Here is a 17,515-nt window from a genome sequence, read left to right as displayed (position 1 = left end):
CCCAGAAATACTCCCCATGAACGCGCCGCTGCCTCTTCCGGACACACAAAGACGCACATTGTGTTTGGTCCAGCGCAGCGGACGGACTGCGAGGCTGCAAAATGAGGGCGAGTGAAGAAGGTACGAGGGCAGCGGGAGTTTTCTCCATCCTTCTACTCTGCTGGGGGAAATTCTTCTGATCAAAGGTGCCAGATTTAAGATGGAGGCAAAAGGGGAGAAAAAAAGCAGACTGTACTGAAACAATAGCGGTGCCCCTTTCTTCCTTTGACAGCTCATCCACTTTACACAACATCTGACCCCCCTCTGCAGCCGCTAAGCCTCGACGACCAAAAACAAACTGATACAGTATCATAGGGGGGAAGAAAGGGCCAACAGGTGGTTCTCTGCGTGTCGATGTGTGTGTGTGTGTGTGTGTGTATATATACAGTTGTGAGGTTGTGCAGGTGTGTGTTTGTCCGCACATGCAGAGCAGAAATGATCCACAGACAAATCAGGGTACATTTATCTGTGACTCATTCCCCCAGCCCCCATCCTTTCTCCCTTATGTGTGGAAAAACAAGTCGTTATTATAGCATGTTTAATGGCGGGTTCAGCTTTTTTGGCTCCACACAGAACCAATAATGGTGAAAATAAGGGGAAAAAACTCGTACAGTTTCCTTCCACCTGTGAGGACTTTATTAACAGTCTCTGTATGTCCATAAATATTTATAAACAGTAAAAAAATTGTTCTAACACCAAATTAGTGGGGCGAGGGAGAGTAAAAAAGAAAAAAAAAAAAAAGTAAAAATCCACGCCCTGTAAATGTCAGAGGCTCAGCGTTGGTCTGGTATTAATCTTAGAGTCATTAAAAATGAAGAGGAAATTAGTGGTGACAGGCTTATGGAATTACATCATGCGCTGGGTCAACGGGCCCCAAAAGTCATAATAATGGGAGGACAAGAGGTACCACAGTCATGTCTGTAAGTGTTGGGATTGCTGTGGAGCTATGCAATAAGTCTCACAGTTGGGCGTACGGCGAAACCAAATGCACAAAATACAAGGGGAAAGGTTTGGGACTTAAGCTAACGTATTGGAATCAGGCCACTGGACAAAAAAAAAAAAATGAGATGCTCCTTCTGCACATAGTTTCATAGCAGGACGCTCATACGCAGGTTTAACGCTTAATAAAAGATTTCCACACTGAATACACAGAGCGATTATAACACTTCCTGGACCCTTGGACTTAAACACAACCGCTGAATCTGACTCATTTGCTCAGGCTGCTTCGCTTAATGATTTCCACATTTACCTGCTCATATCGTTCAACGCAGGCCAAGAACATTACACTAATGTATGCCACGTTTGGCTGAGATTGCGCTTAACATGTATAATCCTGTCCCTTACAAACCAAGCTAACAGAAAACAGAAATACTAAAAGATTTCACTGGATTTCTATTGTCTGCTATTTCCCCCCTTTAACTCTAGCTAGAAAGTGAAAGTTGCATTTTGGTCATATTCAAAGATAAATCAAATAAAAGGGAAAAGCCGATTAAAGTTGTGTGGGCATGTGATAATTAGTCACTCCCAAACATGTCATTTTCATGAGCAGATGCTAGTTTTAGGGGGTTTGACTTGCTGTACAACTCTACCCTGGTAGAGTTCTCTGAAAATGTATTGGTTTCCACTCCATTGTGTTGGTGCATTTAAAACAGACAGACAGGCTCATATTTCTATTCGACTGGGGGAGACAGAGAACAGGCACAAGGGGAGGGTACAACAGAGTGTCCATGTGGAGCTGAACAGCCTCCCAGAACTCAACCACAAAAATTAAACTCATAGCATCAGATTGTAGCTATGGTAACACAAAAAACTACCAGTATAAAACATCATGTTTTTTTGCACTTTTACGAAATAACCTAGACAGCTCCTAAAAAAAATCTTAAATTTAAATGATAATTTATCATTTATTTTTTATTTATCTATGGTGCACCCTTTAAATCTAATTCATTAGCAATGTTATTCTTATTAAATATATATATATATATATATATATATATATATATATATATATATATATATATATATATATATATATATATATATATATATATATATATGCATTAATGGGGCCCCCAAATGCCAAGCAGCTACTTGGTTCATTTATCTCTTGGGTCAGCTCTGAATGTGACCAGCATTAATTAGCTTATTCAAAGAATTTAACTGAAGTACAAGAAAAATTTATATATATTTTAATTGTATAAGTTTTTGGGGTTTTTTTGTTGTATTTGACATATTTAGGACTCTGTAGTTATGTGTTTAAGTTTTGTCAACAATGTCTTCCAATAATTACCAAGTCCTTTTTTAAAATTTTATGTCATCTTTTTATATATATAGAATTACAATCAATATTACATAATAATTCAGACACAGACATAACACTAGTCATATATGTTTTGGTGCGATGCTTAAGTTTGGCTGATTCTGACCCAGATTGTACCATATATGCTTTTTCCAGTAATTACTTCCTGGATAATAATGAGCATTAAAAAAAAATACACAAGTTGATCTTTTGCTCGACTCAAGCCTGATGCCTGACATGTCCTGAAAGACAATTTTAAGTCAAACCACACAAAGATTTAGCTCTTTCAGTCAAGGGGGGGCTTTAAGGGCAAACAACACTGCAGTAACTGTCAAGCACGGTGTTGGCAGCGTCATGTGGTTTTGGTGAGTTGTACTTAATATCTGGAATAATAAATCAAAATCAAAATTAACATTAAGATGGTTGAAACTTGGGTTCAATTGAGGATTCCAACTGGACAATGTTCACAAAACGCCCAACAAAACACAAAGCCGTGGCCTCAGCTATACATAGAAGTATGGCAGGAGATTATTGAAATCTACTTGCTAAGGAACAATTAACCAACGATGTATTTGGGCTTTTATGTATCGTTTTGTGTGGATAGTTTACAATTTGGCGGGTCATTCTCGTCTTTACAAAGACACAAAAGAGAGAAGCTGGACGTTGTGTTATCTTTGGAAGAGGGAACAATAGAAGTTCACCAATAAAAGCCAAAAATTCACACAAGTTTTGTGAGCATGGTAAGTCTGCGCAACTTCTGGCAGGAACTATCTAAGGAGAAATGTATTAGTTTGTTTTTACTGGAATGAGTCCATCTATATTCACAATGTGCTCCAACAAACAAGAACCAAAGACATCTTAAAATTACGAGTCTCTTAGTCAAGTGTCTCATAAACTCTGAGTTCTCTGGCACACATGGATCCTATCCCTGCCAGGCCGTTACCCCCTGCTTTTTCACACCATATCTGACATATTAGAACTTCACTGTGGAGCTCAGCCAAAACAAATCTTATTGGGCCAATTAACATGCCTGCGGAGAACAACAGCACAGCAGCAAGCAAATTGACAAAGATTTGATTTGGTTGCTGCCTCAGGAATATGTGCTGACTCAGAGGCTGTGTGCTCTTCTCAGCAAAGGAAAAAAAAAAAAGGCAGGGAGTTAGACAAGTCCAAAAACGCAAATTTTTTTTTTTTAATCTGTGTTCAAAGTGCGGGGCTAAGCTAAACAAAACAATTTTAACACATTCTTCAATCTGTTCGGACTTTTTTGCTTGTTTTTTTTTTTGTTTTGTTTTTTGCCTTCAAAGTATTCTTACTTCAGCTGCCTCTTGCAAATCCAGCACTTCTATGTGAAAGTACAGGAAGTGCTTAACTGCTAAGAAATCCTACCAAATGAACCTGCGTGGAAGCACCTGCTTGTAATTCGCTGTGTTTCAGTCACTGGGACAGGTGCTTCCTTTATCGTTTAGCACACTCTCTGTCTGTGCTTCATCACAGTACAGCTGCAGCAATGCTGCTTCCCCGTTGCACTGCAAGTACATGTAAAAAGCTTATCAGGCCTACATGACACGTTATTGGACGTTTGGTTCTAGGCTGTTTTCTTCCCTCAAATCAGATTGACATTTCATTGTGCACAAGAAAACGAGATAGCATTTCTCTAGGTTCTTCTGAAGAGCAATGTGGGGGGAAAAAATACGCACTGGATAAAAGCATAAAAGGAGTGTATAATGTTGTTATTCTCTGGGGCAGCCCAGTGAATAACATGAGGCAGAATGCTGAGCAGCAGCCTGTTGGTTTTCAGTTAAAGGGGAGGGTGTGATGAGTGAAATTACAAATATAAATAATAGTGACCTAGCCCTTTAGCTTAATGCCAATTGGAAGGGTCCGAAGTAAATTGCACAGTTACCCATTGTGCAATTCTTAGAGTGCCTACAAATCTACATATCAAAGTCTTTTCCCTTCATATTTGGGATTAATAAAGTATTTTTGGATTTGAATTGAAAATCAGTCTCAAAATGACTTTTGCATCCTGGGCTCTTCAAAACAGTATAGACATTCAGTCCTACTGACGGAAACAATATGAGGGTTTGTGATAGTGATTTTCTTTTGACAAGAAATATTGTGGTCTTTTAGTATTGCGAGGTCTTGTGCCAATAGCTCACGTTATTCACAGGAGTTAGGGACTCCTGCTTGAGCTCCAGTCAGAGGTTCTCTCTCCCAAGCCGCCTCATTGTCATGGGGGCTGATAAATATTTACTCTTCCCAGCTTGGCAGGGAAACGAGTGGGAGGAGAGTGAGCAACCCATTGTGACAGAGAGGTCAGAGACGCTGACAAGCCAGCAGGGTCCTTCCTTTCCCCACAGACGCCTAAAAATCCCAATATGCGATTAGCTCTGTACTGGGACAGAGCTCAGCCTGTGTGCGCGAAGGTGGGCGGGTGACGAAGAGGGGTTGCGTGAAAGGTGGAGAAACGCGCAGACAGTCAAGAGGTCGACCGCAGAAAGAGACGCAGGCCTGGAGGAAGGAGAAAAGGATTCCTCCTCAAGAGCCGTTTACGCAAGGGACCACCAGCGGAACTAGCAGGACAATGGTCCAAAGACGATCCTCTACATCAGACAATGCCGCCTAAAAGAAAGACGCACTGGTGTCACAAATACACATGTCCCTTTGGGATACATCTCCCAACTAATCCAATTCAACACAAAAGGAACCCAATAGGCATTTTCTAACAATACATGAAAAAGTATTGTTAGACATTAGTTTCTAGAAGCCGAAATTAACCAAATCGCCTTGCCAAAGTATTCATACACTTTGCATAGCTAGAGACTCACATATTCGCCCATACTTCTTTGAGGAATTAGCTTAAGCTCATTCAAACTGGATAGGAAACACTGTGAACATCAATTTAAATTTTATCTCAACAGATTCTTAGAAAAAGAAAACCACTTCCTTGTACTTCTAGTTGTATGTTTAGAGTTCTTGTCCTGATAGAAGGTGAACTTCCATCTCAGACTCAAATTTTCTGCCCCTTGTTAACATGACATGTAGCAAATTTTAAATCAGACTTCTATTGGTCTATCAGGTTCCTACTCATCGTCCTCCCACTTGAGCGGTGGAACTCTGTAGCTCCTCCAGAGTTGCCATGAACCTCTTGACTACATCTCTGATAAATGCTCTCTCACTCTGGCCAGTTCAGGAGAACTTGTCTGTAAGACTGTTGTGGGGATGTATTATATTAGAATAGTAAGAAATTCCAATATTGCCATTGTTCTCTAAAGATCTCTAAAAACATCTGAGGCCTTGAACATCTGCTTTTATACTGTGGTTAATTTACACACAGGTGGATTCTGTTCAGTCATTTATTGGTTTGTAGGGAAGATTTTCTTTTAGGACTAACATCAAAGGGGAGAAATTAGAAATGCAAACTTTTCATACTTCTTTATTCCATAATTTGAAAAGCCTTCGGCATCTTTGTTCAGATTCAGAAAATAAGAAAATAAAATTCATATTGAGAGATGTGAGTGGGAAATCCAAATCATTAAAATGCGATCATCTGAACCACCGGGTTAAAAGCTTCATCCTTCAGCTGCTCCATCCACACACGACCTCTCTCTCTCTCTCTCTGTAACTTCTCAGAAGGAGAAACAGCCTGGATACCCGTTATAGTGAAAATAAGCATCCACGTATGCACACGCCTAAAAACACACACACACACGAGGCAGGTCGTCCAAGTGTCAGACACAGATGTATGGGTCAAGCTTCCAACCAGAGGGATCAAAGCAAATTGTATGAAGAAAAAAAAAAAAATCTCAGCTGCTAAAACAACAACTGTGCCATTCCTTCATTTGAAGCCCCCCTTTTTCAGTGTGTGGGATACACTTTCTCTCTTAGGGAAAAAAAAAAAGAAAAGAGGATCGGAACTTAACCTGTCGCGAATTCAAAGCAAACATTTCTCAGACTACAGGCTGAATACTACATGACACTGGTGAAACTACACCTCATTGATCTAGGAGCCAAAGAACTTGGTCAAACAGGATCAAACGGAGCCATGATAAGAGCCTGCATGCTCTGCAAACTGAAGAATATTAAATGTCACAAGTTAGTGCTGGGATGTTTTAATGTATCTTTCTCTTAGGGTTTATTTAAAATAATATGAACTTCATCTTTGTGTTGAGAAGAGTGTTTTTATGATGAGGGAAACTTTGAGCGCGCCAACAGATAGTGGCAGGTACTGACATGTCAAAATACCAGATTTTGACATTTTGACAGAAAACACATAGCAGGCGACTGAGTGAATCCATGTAGATACAAAAGTCTCATGCAAATTATCAAAGACTTAGAAGAGCCAAGTGGAAAATGGGAAACCAAGCCCCAACTCAGTCACCTAGACCAACCGGAAGTTAAACACACCGTCTGGCCTCAAATTTGCGCAAAATGAAATTCCGAAAACACATTTGCTTAACAAGAACACAGCAATTTTGAAAAGACACGTTTATCGATAAGGCTGAACAGTGGCGGAGATAAGCACCCCTCCCAACCCCACTAGGGACAAGGGTGTACAGAAAACGTCTCCCAAGAAAACGGATGTTTGTTACGTTGGCACTTTTGGTGAACAGGAAGTGGTGGGAGGATGTTGGTGCGGCATGTTTCTTTAATGACGTTGCATGAACAAACTTCCTTTAGTGGGATTTTCATTATGATTCTTATTTCATGGAAACGCCACAATTGCGAAATTGTGTTTTTTTTTCGACATTGGCAGAATATCAACAAAGCTCCCCCCAAAACCCCTTTGGAAACACAGCTATTGTTTTAATTAGCTTCAGGAATGTTAAGATTTATTTCCATCCAGTATCAGAAAGATTTTGTATTGATGATGGGGAGAGTCTGACCACTGTGCAAAGCCTTCTCAACGGGATCGAGGTCTGTCAGAGTGGAGACTAGTCCATGTGTGAACTACTCTTTGACAATCTGATCTTGATGAATCCTGGCATTGTCATCTTAATACATTAGTCATGTATATTATAACTGCCATAACTGAAGAAAAAACCTGCCCAATCAGCCGTTGGTCAGCTTGTAATGATACTGAGCCTAGACCTGAACAACTGCAGCGTCTACAGATCATACGGCTGCCCCTACAGCCTTCGACAGTAGACATTAGGAATGATGGGTGCATCACTTCATCTGCCTTTCTTCTTACTCTCAAGCACTCATCACTCTGGACTCCTGAGTCCACATGACCTCTTCCATTGCTCTAGAGACCAATCTTTATGCTCCCTTGCAAATTGTAGCTTATTTTCTCTGGTTAGCTTCACTGATTAGTGGTTTTCTTCTGGTTCCACAGCTGTTCAGTCCGAACCCCTCAAGTTCCCTTCACATTGTGCGTGTGGAAATGCTCCTACTTTCACTGTAAAACATAGCCCGGAGCTCTACTGTGTTTATTCTTCAATTTGATTTTTACCAAACGTGTAAGTGATCGGCAGTCACAGTCCACCATATTTTCCCACTTTTCTACCAGTTTTTGATAATGTCTTGGACAATTCTTTATCCAATTTTTTAAATAGTTTCTGCAATCTCCTTAGATGTTTCTGTGCTTAATGCAAATGATTTGATCATTGCTAAACAAACTGACCTCTTTTCCACAATACATCAGGTGCGTCTGTCAAACATGAGAAGCTACTTGTTGCATTCTTTGGGGATCCATTGTCTATCAGCTGAAAGACAATGGATGGAGTAATTGTCCAATAGGAGGCTCGTACCTATTTATTCAGTTAAATCCAGATTGTGGTGGTGTTTTTGGCCAGGTAGTGCATATACCAATGTTGGGTTTTAATATTTCATTGCACCATTGGTTTTAACCAGTGGCGCTATATCACTTATAACAGTATTAAACTATTGCGTAAGCCTTGTGTTTCAATGGCCTATGAAGATGTGCCATTGAAACACCAGTGACAGACAGTGTGGGAATTGGAGTGATGTGGATTCAAAGAGTAGAAGAAGAAGATGAGGTGACAATGAAGGACGAAGAAGAATCAGAAGGGAAAGAAAAGTGTGTGATTCTTCCTGTCCCTTTTCTTACGTTCTCATTCTTCTTCCTCCGCCTTATTTTGTTCATGTTGCAAGTCTTGTTCTCCATCAAGACGCCTCGTCTATTGCCGGGCCACAATTGGAAAGTAGAAATTTGGTCATAAGCTTGTTTCAATACCTTGCACCAACTGACATAGGAAGAATTTTTGTTATTTTTTTACTTTCCATGATATGACTCCCGAACTTAACCAGACACCAGATTTGATACAAGTGCAATAACTTCTTCTGCTTCATTAAAAAGGAATCGGTCAAAATGCACACTGAATAATTTTCCTCTTGTAATATTATGAGGCTAAAGTCTGGAGGATTACTCCTGACATATTTTGCTTTATTATAAAACAGTCAGGAAATGCTCAGATATGCCTGTAATAGAGCGCTGATGATGAGGGTTTGGTCATTTTTCTTTGGGGAAACAACACGCAACTCCTCCAGCTACGCAACTTCCAATTCTTACAGCTAACCTGCTGATCACAGGAGAAAGACCTAATGCAAAACACAGCCAAACGTCTTGTCAATATTTAAACTGGCTGAGAGGCTAAATGCCAACTCCAGTATTTATTAAACTCTGATGCCCATAATGCATCCAATTCAAGCATCTGTTATTGATCACTCAGGACATATTATTTACATAGTCCAAAACATTTGCAGTTTTTCATCATACGTTAATATATTTTACTCACTACTCAGAGAAAAGTTAATAATAAATCACATCTGGATGTTTTTTTTTTCAAACATATATATATATATATATATATACATGTAATTATATTTCAGCAATACAACCACTTCCAACTGAGCTCAAACACTGATGTCATTTTAGAACACCTGTATCCTATTAACCGAAGGAGCGCTGGTTTTCTAATGCTCTCCTAACAATCACACAACAGATTATTAAAATCAACAAATCATAAACTTTAATGAAGAAATGATCTACGGCCATCGCAGCTGAGGCTTCTAATGAAGCGCATGCCGCACAACTGTCTGCCAAAGTGTGAGCTTGTTGGACACAAACCGGCTGCCTGAGGCGTTTTCAGTCAGACCCGTTACAGCACAGATACACATCGACGAGGCATTCATTAGGCCAATAAAGGCCCGGTGGATGACCTGAGGCATGGGGTGATAGAACAGCGGGCATTTACAACGAGGCATGATCAAAGCGGAGGACTGGGTGCTGTGTGCGTGCCGGCGGTGGGAAGAGCGGTGAACAGGCTGCCAGACTCGGCCCAAAAAGTACAGTCAGCCCCGTAATCAAGAGTTCCCATGCACGAGACGGTCAACACAGCTGCCAGGGAGGAGCGGGGTGGGTGAATCAGTCATTGGTTACAGACCCAAATGTTTCAGCGAGACCACGTGTCATCAGTATTAATGGTTAAACCCCTAACCTGGATGCCTTGAGTTGCTATATGTTCTCATTTCTCGTGATTTTTATTTTTATTTTTTTACAAATTTCACTTTGTGTGAGAGTTACTTTACTGGCTACCTTGAAATCCAACCAAATTTAAGTCCGAGATTTGGGTTATGTTCACAGGCTGAAGTGACCCGAATAAAATTTCCTTGGTCTTACGCGATCTGTGTCTGATCTCTTCATGTCAGTTTGAACAGCACGGATCGGAGTTTTACAAACGCGACCCGGGCCACTTGGATGTGCGGCGCCAACTCAACAAACATCACTATTCTGCGTCCTGATACGTGGAAGCGTGAAGAGAAACAGCAACCATGGTGGACAGCAACACGGATTAAATTGTTAATGTCCAGGCGCTTGTTGGACAACAACTTTAAAATCTCTCCACCTTTATCATCCATGTCTACTTCTGCAAACGCTGCGCACGCTCGTTACATGTGATGTCCTGCGAATGCGGGGCAGTTTTAGGTTGCTTGCATGTCTTACACAGGAGGTCACATACATGTCACATATATTTGGAAATGTGATCGACCGCACACACAAGAAAAAAACTTGGATTTCATAAGCTCTACTAGTTAGGTTTAGAGATACACAGTTGTTCAGTTTAGAGGTACTAAGAATACACTGGTAAAGGTTAGGCATAAATGCAGTTACTGAAATGAATGGATCACAAATTCCTCAGTTGGATAGAAGTAACCATTTTGTTTGTGTGTCACAAAAAGCTAAGGAAGAAAGATTTTGGGAGAAAAGTGAATATCTGTGTGCGTCTGTGCTGGTGTTTCCCTGAGCGTCCAATTCTCCACTGCTTCCTGAACGCCAGGCTTCTGCCACATAATGAAATCAAATGTTAAAAACAAAAGCAATAAGATCCAGATCGCCCTGGATTCTGTACTATTTTCCTTGCTACAGAAAATTTGTGAATGACCACACAACCCTGACGCCGCTGTAATCGCACATCATCTTACGTGTTTTCAGAGGAGACTTGCCCACAGTTTACACATCAGTGCTGCCAGAAGCTAACTGAAAAACGTTTTTTTCTTCCAGCTTTGGATAATCTGTTCAGACAGAGCAGGAGGTAAATATCGCTACCTGGCTCAGTGACCCAGCTGTTGCAAGGTGAAGAATAAACATCTTCAGCTTTTCTTTTTTTTTTTTTTTTTTTGGTTACAGCATGCTTGTCTGGACTTGCCAGACAGAGGCCTGGTGAAAGGAGGCTCTCGACTCCTTGCATGTTTTCTTTATTAGGCTGCTTGTGATCAAGGGGCATTGATGAAAGGGGTCTGACTTTTCCAGCACATAAAGAGGAGGTGGGCGGATTTTACGTCAGGTTCATAACAACGGGCTTTTAAAGGGCTATTCACAATATGAAGTCAATACAAGCATGTCGGAATGAATATGCGGGGAAAGCGAAAGCCTATTTAAACATGAGTTTTTCAATTTGATTGTGGATCAAGTTCAAAGACAGCGATTGTACTACAATATCCAGTCAGCTCTGCTTCTGCTCCTTCAGTGGTGTGACCTTCCACTGAAGTTCTTTTTTTTTTTGGTTTCTTTTAATTGAACAAGATAAATCAAAAAGAACACTTGTACTCTCCTTGGTTTTATGTTGCAACGGAGCATGAAAGGTTGTGATTATGATAACAATCGATGGCCTTGTTTTTATGCATTTGGTTTTCTGTCGTTTGCCTTACAAAACATTTTCGGATCATTTAACTGAACCTAAAAATTGGAATGTTCTGCTCTGCTGCTGTTACTAGTAACCGCAGTCTTCAGTAACTGCTGTTACTAAAGACCAGTAACAGCAGTGCTTTGTTTTTGTGAACATTTTTAAGCAATTTAGTCATAATAGTATCATGAGTGGCATGTCTGTTAAGCAGCAGACTGCAGGCTGGCTAATTAACCTGCTAATGTTAACTGAACAGACTCAAAGTTTTACCCTGTAAAGAACAGAGAAATAAGATATTACAATACTCCACACAACGATTGTATTTACTTACCGAATTTGTCCAAATAAATTTGGCTTTAAAAAAATGTATGTCAGTCATCTGCATCAGTACATGAAACAGCTGACTCTCATTTTAAACAGACTGTCAGCAAAAAATACAACAAGAAACATGAGCCACTGGTTTATTTTTTGGTCATGTGGCAACCATTTAGGCAGGCAGTTATCATAACGAGTGTGCGCCACGGTTTTCAATATTATTGTTGCTAAGGATGTTGCAATGCCGACAATAATAACCTAAGATTAATTGCCACCATCGTAATCTCAAACTGTGACTCGTAGACGCCCAGACTTTGTACAGAGGCAAGACTATGAGCAATAAGAACATCAAGACTGTTGATATTTTTAGATAGGAAGTGGAAAATGTTGCTGCATGCCCAAGTGATATGGTCAATTTCCTGAAGCAAGAGAGTTTTTGATGGAAGAGAGTCATAAGCAACCCTTTTTCACACACTGCATACAAATATTCACTTAGCTAATACTGTTTACATAGAACAGATAAATTGATCCAGATTGATGTAAAGATGTTTATTATTGTGATAATGTACTGGGATCAAGGGGGAAAAAATGAAGGCCATTCTCCAGATTGTGATCAAAAAATGTTAGAATTGCAGATATTTATTGGTACATATCTGGTGAAAGGGATTTTGTTTTGCATCAGAGCGTCTCACCTGCAACATGACACTGGAACATGCTCTGCATGCATTCATGTGTTAAGACCAGCCGAGGCTTTCACATCTGGATCTGTGGAAAAACAAAAGAGAATATTCTGTCTCTTTTCTTCTTTTTTTTTTTAATACAGGTATTCATAATTTGATCAAGGCTGAAGTGTTACTATTTATACTCTGCAGGTTATAACATCAATCAGTAGTAGTTAAAAAGCAGAGAGCTTGGGTCTTACCAAGAGGAAAATGCATCCACTACATAAGTTTGGACACATAAACATTTTGATTCTATAAAAAACTTGAAATCGGGCTGCTGTGGTGGTGCAGGCGTAAAGCACAACACACATAAGGAGGCCTTAGTCCTCAACGCAGCCATCACAGGTTTGATTTCTCACCCCATGACCTTTGCCGCATGTCTTCCCCCTCTCTCATGACCTACTTTCTTGTCTAACCACTCTCAAACAAAGGCTACCAGAGCCAATAAAACCATAAAAAAAACGTAAATACATCAATGTCAGCAGACTTGGATATAACCCATAACCACGACGGTAAATGTGACTTTTGTTTCTCACCACATCCATCACAGCCTATAGCTTGACATCAAGTAAGGTTGAGGCAGCAGTGTAGTAGAATAAAAAATACTGCAACCAGCAGGTGAGAGTGAGCTGTCACATAAACCCAATGTTTTTGAACATTTTTGTGGGAAATCAGCAATAAGCTCACAACTGTATATTAGCTTTGTGAATTTCTACGATCGTTGAATTGCGAAAAACTGGAGGGAATGTTTGGGTTGCTTTTTCAAAATAGTCAATTAGCAATAATTATAGAGATAACTCTAAGGCTTAAGTCTCATTATAATTTAACTTTATGAATCTATTTCAAAGTCTTTACATCATGCCTCCCTTCCATTAACTCTGGGTTTGAACCCCATTTGGGTCAACTTAGTCCAACAAAACATGAAAGACCATTACCAGGAGCAAACTAAAATTGCTGAACTTAAATAGTGAACTTCTCAATTTTACACCGTGTGACATGACCGAGACCACCAAGGCACGCAATGGTAAAGGAGCAAAAAGACCAGCGCCGGATGGCAAGTCAACAACCTAAACTCTGACCCCATAAAACACAAGTTCCCAAAAAATGCAAGCGTTTTTCACTCAACCCCATCCAGTTGAAAGGTCATACACCCACCTCATACCCCTGCCTTGCTAAAAAGTTCCAAGCAGGTCATTTAACTGTGAAGATTACCCACAACGACAAATCTATATCCATTGTGTCTTGAAGTAATACGTTTAATTTGACAGATCCACCATATGAGAAGGCCAGAAAAACGGAAACAGGGCTGGACGGCTTAATCCCTCTAACCGTGATGGCTACCCAGCCAGCGACAGGTAGCCCAATAACAAGGTTATAATATATCTTTGACTATGTCTAATGGCTTTACAGAACAGAAGGCCATTCAAGCCAAACATATGGTCCACATCACCAATTACTGAGGTGTGTCGATATGGAGAAGAGAGAGCAAGCCACAGTTTAAGAATTCAATGTGGACAGGAGGGGGAAAAAAAGAGGAACTTTTACCCAATTTAGAGGAATGACCTCAGGTCAAAGGTAGTTTCTTTACCAAGAAACAGGGCTTAAATTTCAACCAGTCCTCCCAGTCTGAGGAAAGCTTATCCAAACCAGAAAAGACAAAAGGCTGGTAATCAAGAGACAGATTCAGAAACAATGGCTGCGGTCTGTTGTGTTCTACTCCTGTTGACCTCCTGTCTCAAATTGGTGTGGCTTACAATGAACATGTAACCATGACAATGTAAAAAAAAAACAATACTGCTCCCATGCTGATATTCCAGTCTGAGTGGAAGTCACATTGCTGGTAGTCCTAGGCAGACAGGTTTGCAGCAAATTATCCAATGTCCAGTGTCTTTTAAATGAGTCACTCCAATCCCGAGAGGTGAAATCCTTGCATCTCCTCGAACAGAGATGTTGAAACCTATGGTTTCAGTGAGGCAAGCAATTATGTCCTTTGGAGAAAAAAGGCTCTAACCTTTTCAAAACCCTGAAAATGTTCCCTTTGAGCCTGTGAAGATACAAACAATCTGTTGATTCAGTGGCGGAATCCTTCCCCCTAAGCCATTATTTGCTTTAGCAGCGATGACAAGGGGAGGAATTTGAGCAATGCCTGTGTATCGTAGACTCATTTCCTCTGAGTGAAAGCCACTTCTAGACAGGCAAGACAGCTCTGAAATCTGGTTTATTCCTGCCCTGTTCGCAGGTTAGGCAGTGTAACAGAGAATTTTATTATCTCTTAGTCCAACAAAAGTTAGGCTCAGGTCATCTGCCTCAGACACTCACCCTTGCATCATTTTTCGCAAGATAGGTCTTTTCTGCTTTCCCAAAGGTGAGCATCACAGCCATGCATAGAAGTGATAAGTTACAATGTGGGTTTTTGAACTTCCTGCATCGGTTTGAGGTCCACCCATAGCCAAACAAATCCCGCTGTCTTTTCCCAACTCAGCATGAGTGGAATCAGGTTGGTGTTGAAATCCACCCCAGTGTCGATCTGCCGGATCTTGAGGACCAGTAACAACAGCTGTGGGCCATCCTGCTGTAGGAGGGAACACAACAGCTGCTTGTATCCAGGCCCTAAGGGGAGCTACATCCTAAAGACGTGAAACCATCAGTGGTTTCCATCACTCCACTATCCATTTGATCTGATATTTTAGTCATATGAATTTTCAACACGCCCCGCTTGCTTTCATTTTCACCACTCTGTGTGTGTACTTTGTCAGTGCCGTATATTTTACGCCCTGAAAAAGGAGTGGGACCTTTAAGGGTATAAGTAACTTGTACATGCCATTAGATTAATAAGGAACTAACAATTTGTTGTCCCAAATGCTATGCAATTATTAGCAGATGAGATGATAAAAATTGTTTTGGAGCAAATGAGTCTGAACAAGCCCTACTTCTGGCTCTAAGAGTGATTTTTTTATATATACACATACCACTAAAAAAATAGTACGACAAGAGAACAGAAAGCTTTCTTTAATGAGCTAAGGCTCTCCTGGCCTGGCCATTGCCTTCTATGCAATTCCACTCAATTCTGATCTCCCTTCAGTGTTCCATCTGGGATTTCTCCAATTGAGCTGGACTTCCTCAGGAATTGTTCGTCAATAGCCAAGGATCCAGACTCTCTGTAAGAAGCAAAGTATAAAAACAAGGGGCTAGTTTTTAACCAGGCCAAGGCTCCCCCATGCTTCATCCAATGCGACAAAAATTGTCTCTCAATGATATACTAAAATAGCTATATCTTGTTAGCAGGGAGGTTGTTTTTACTCATCACACAACTTTGTGCGATGAGTTGTGTGACTGGTCAGAAGTTTGTGGGCGTGTTTTATGCCTTAATGCATTGGGAGAACAATGTTGATATTGCACTTCAACTAGTCCGCTTTCACGTCACAGTTTTTGGACCTGTAGACGACATCAATTCTTTTGAGGAGATATTTTGGTGTGCACTTGGCCCGTTGTGATATTTTCCCCTGGCATACAATATGCTATAAATTTACGTGTAAAAAGGGCAGGGAGTCCTTTTTTCTCATGTTCTCAAGTTAAAGATAAGAATTGCGTGGCCCGCTACAGAGGTAGATTTACTGTCTTTGTAAAACATGGACGCCAGCCAAGAAACCTCTACCCACTCCTGTCTCCACTTGCGTCTTTTTTCAGCTGTGTGATTTCTTGCTAGACTCGTGAATTGCAATGGGACAAGTTGGATTTTAAAAGAAGAGGTGGGGGGAGATTAAGCCTGTATCAAATTACATGTGCATATCGGCATGAAAGATCTACAGCGATGAAAGTAGCAGTGCAAGGAGAGACTCCAAAAAGGCAAGGGCAAACCAAAACACGCCATGGTGACTAAACTAAATAGGCTCATGATGACAAGAGAGAGATCGGTTTAGAATCATATCACAATTTAGTTTTAATAATAATTTTAACTGTTGGAGCTGCCTGATTTAACCTACTTAAAGCAAACTTTCTTGCTCGGGATAAAGGGCATACATCAACCCAATACACCTGTCTGCTGACTCCAATATGTTGCACCGATAAACCAAGGAGTAAGCATGGAGAACGCAATTGCTCATTATCGCAGATGGGCAGATGGGTCAACAAAAATACTGTATCCATGCTTTATCTGCAGCCAAGAGTTTCAGAAGATGCATCTGGAAAAAAAGAAGGTGTGTCTCTGAGGTGTGCCGTGCATTTCTGTGCTGCCTCGTTTACCCTGTGGAGAAGTTAAAAGCAGGGGCAGAAAAGACTGTACATTTTGGGGAGATTATGACAGTTCTTGGATTACTATGTTACAGATCTTCTATAAGCCTGTTGTGGAGCATGTAATCTGTTCTGCCATCATGTGTTGGGCTAGCAGTTTCATCAGAGCCAGAGATTCTGATGAAACGCTCGACAGGCTGATAAAGAAGGCAGGCTCTGCTCCGAGGTCTACTCTGGAGATGTTTGTGCAAAGAAGGATTTTTTGGAAAAATACAGACAATCCTAAAATCATATTTAGAATTGCACTTTAACCATCTAAAAGAAGGTTTGTTGCAGCTTGTTTTTTACACATTTGACCAAGGTACTCACCCTATTGTTTGATTTGTGTATTTTACATTGGCTGCTAGACTCATAAATGCACTGACAAAATAATTTCGAGTTGTTTTTCCAAGTTTGACCAAGGTTGTCACGATATTGGTGTATTTAAGTGTGCTGTACTGGTGCGGAGTTAGAAAATAAATTTGTAATTGAATACATGTATGTTTGTGTTTAAAAATAGAAACGCTTGAAGTTAATTCAGCTTGAAGTCAATGATACAGATGTCATATCTGTATCAAATCTGAGATTTAGTGCCAGAAGTGAAAATAGTGGATTGGTGCACGTCTACACATGATTGGCATCCAAAAGAAGCATATTACAAAAGAGTGTGTGAGTTTCTGTGTCATGTAGTCAAACAGCCATATAGTTGCCTAAAAAAT

General features: G+C 40.4%; 1 protein-coding gene across 9 annotated transcripts in view; it reads right to left on the bottom strand.

Moving 5' to 3' along the window:
- The window catches only part of disp1 (dispatched homolog 1 (Drosophila)), an 80,207-nt gene that overhangs the window by 38,964 nt on the left and 23,728 nt on the right, over nucleotides 1-17,515 (bottom strand). For 8 of the 9 annotated variants that reach the window (XM_044106803.1, XM_044106800.1, XM_044106799.1 and 5 more), the window contains one exon: nucleotides 12,498-12,570. The exons of the other annotated variant lie outside the window; for it this stretch is intronic. The gene's annotated coding sequence lies outside the window, so the exon portion shown is untranslated. The remainder of the gene's footprint in view (nucleotides 1-12,497; nucleotides 12,571-17,515) is intronic. 9 annotated transcript variants of the gene reach the window in all.

This window comes from Gambusia affinis, linkage group LG22 (genome assembly GCF_019740435.1).
Source record: "Gambusia affinis linkage group LG22, SWU_Gaff_1.0, whole genome shotgun sequence".
Taxonomy (NCBI): Eukaryota; Metazoa; Chordata; class Actinopteri; order Cyprinodontiformes; family Poeciliidae; genus Gambusia; species Gambusia affinis.
The sequence above is the reverse complement of the archived record's forward strand: the minus strand, read 5'-3'. Positions and strand labels throughout refer to the sequence as shown.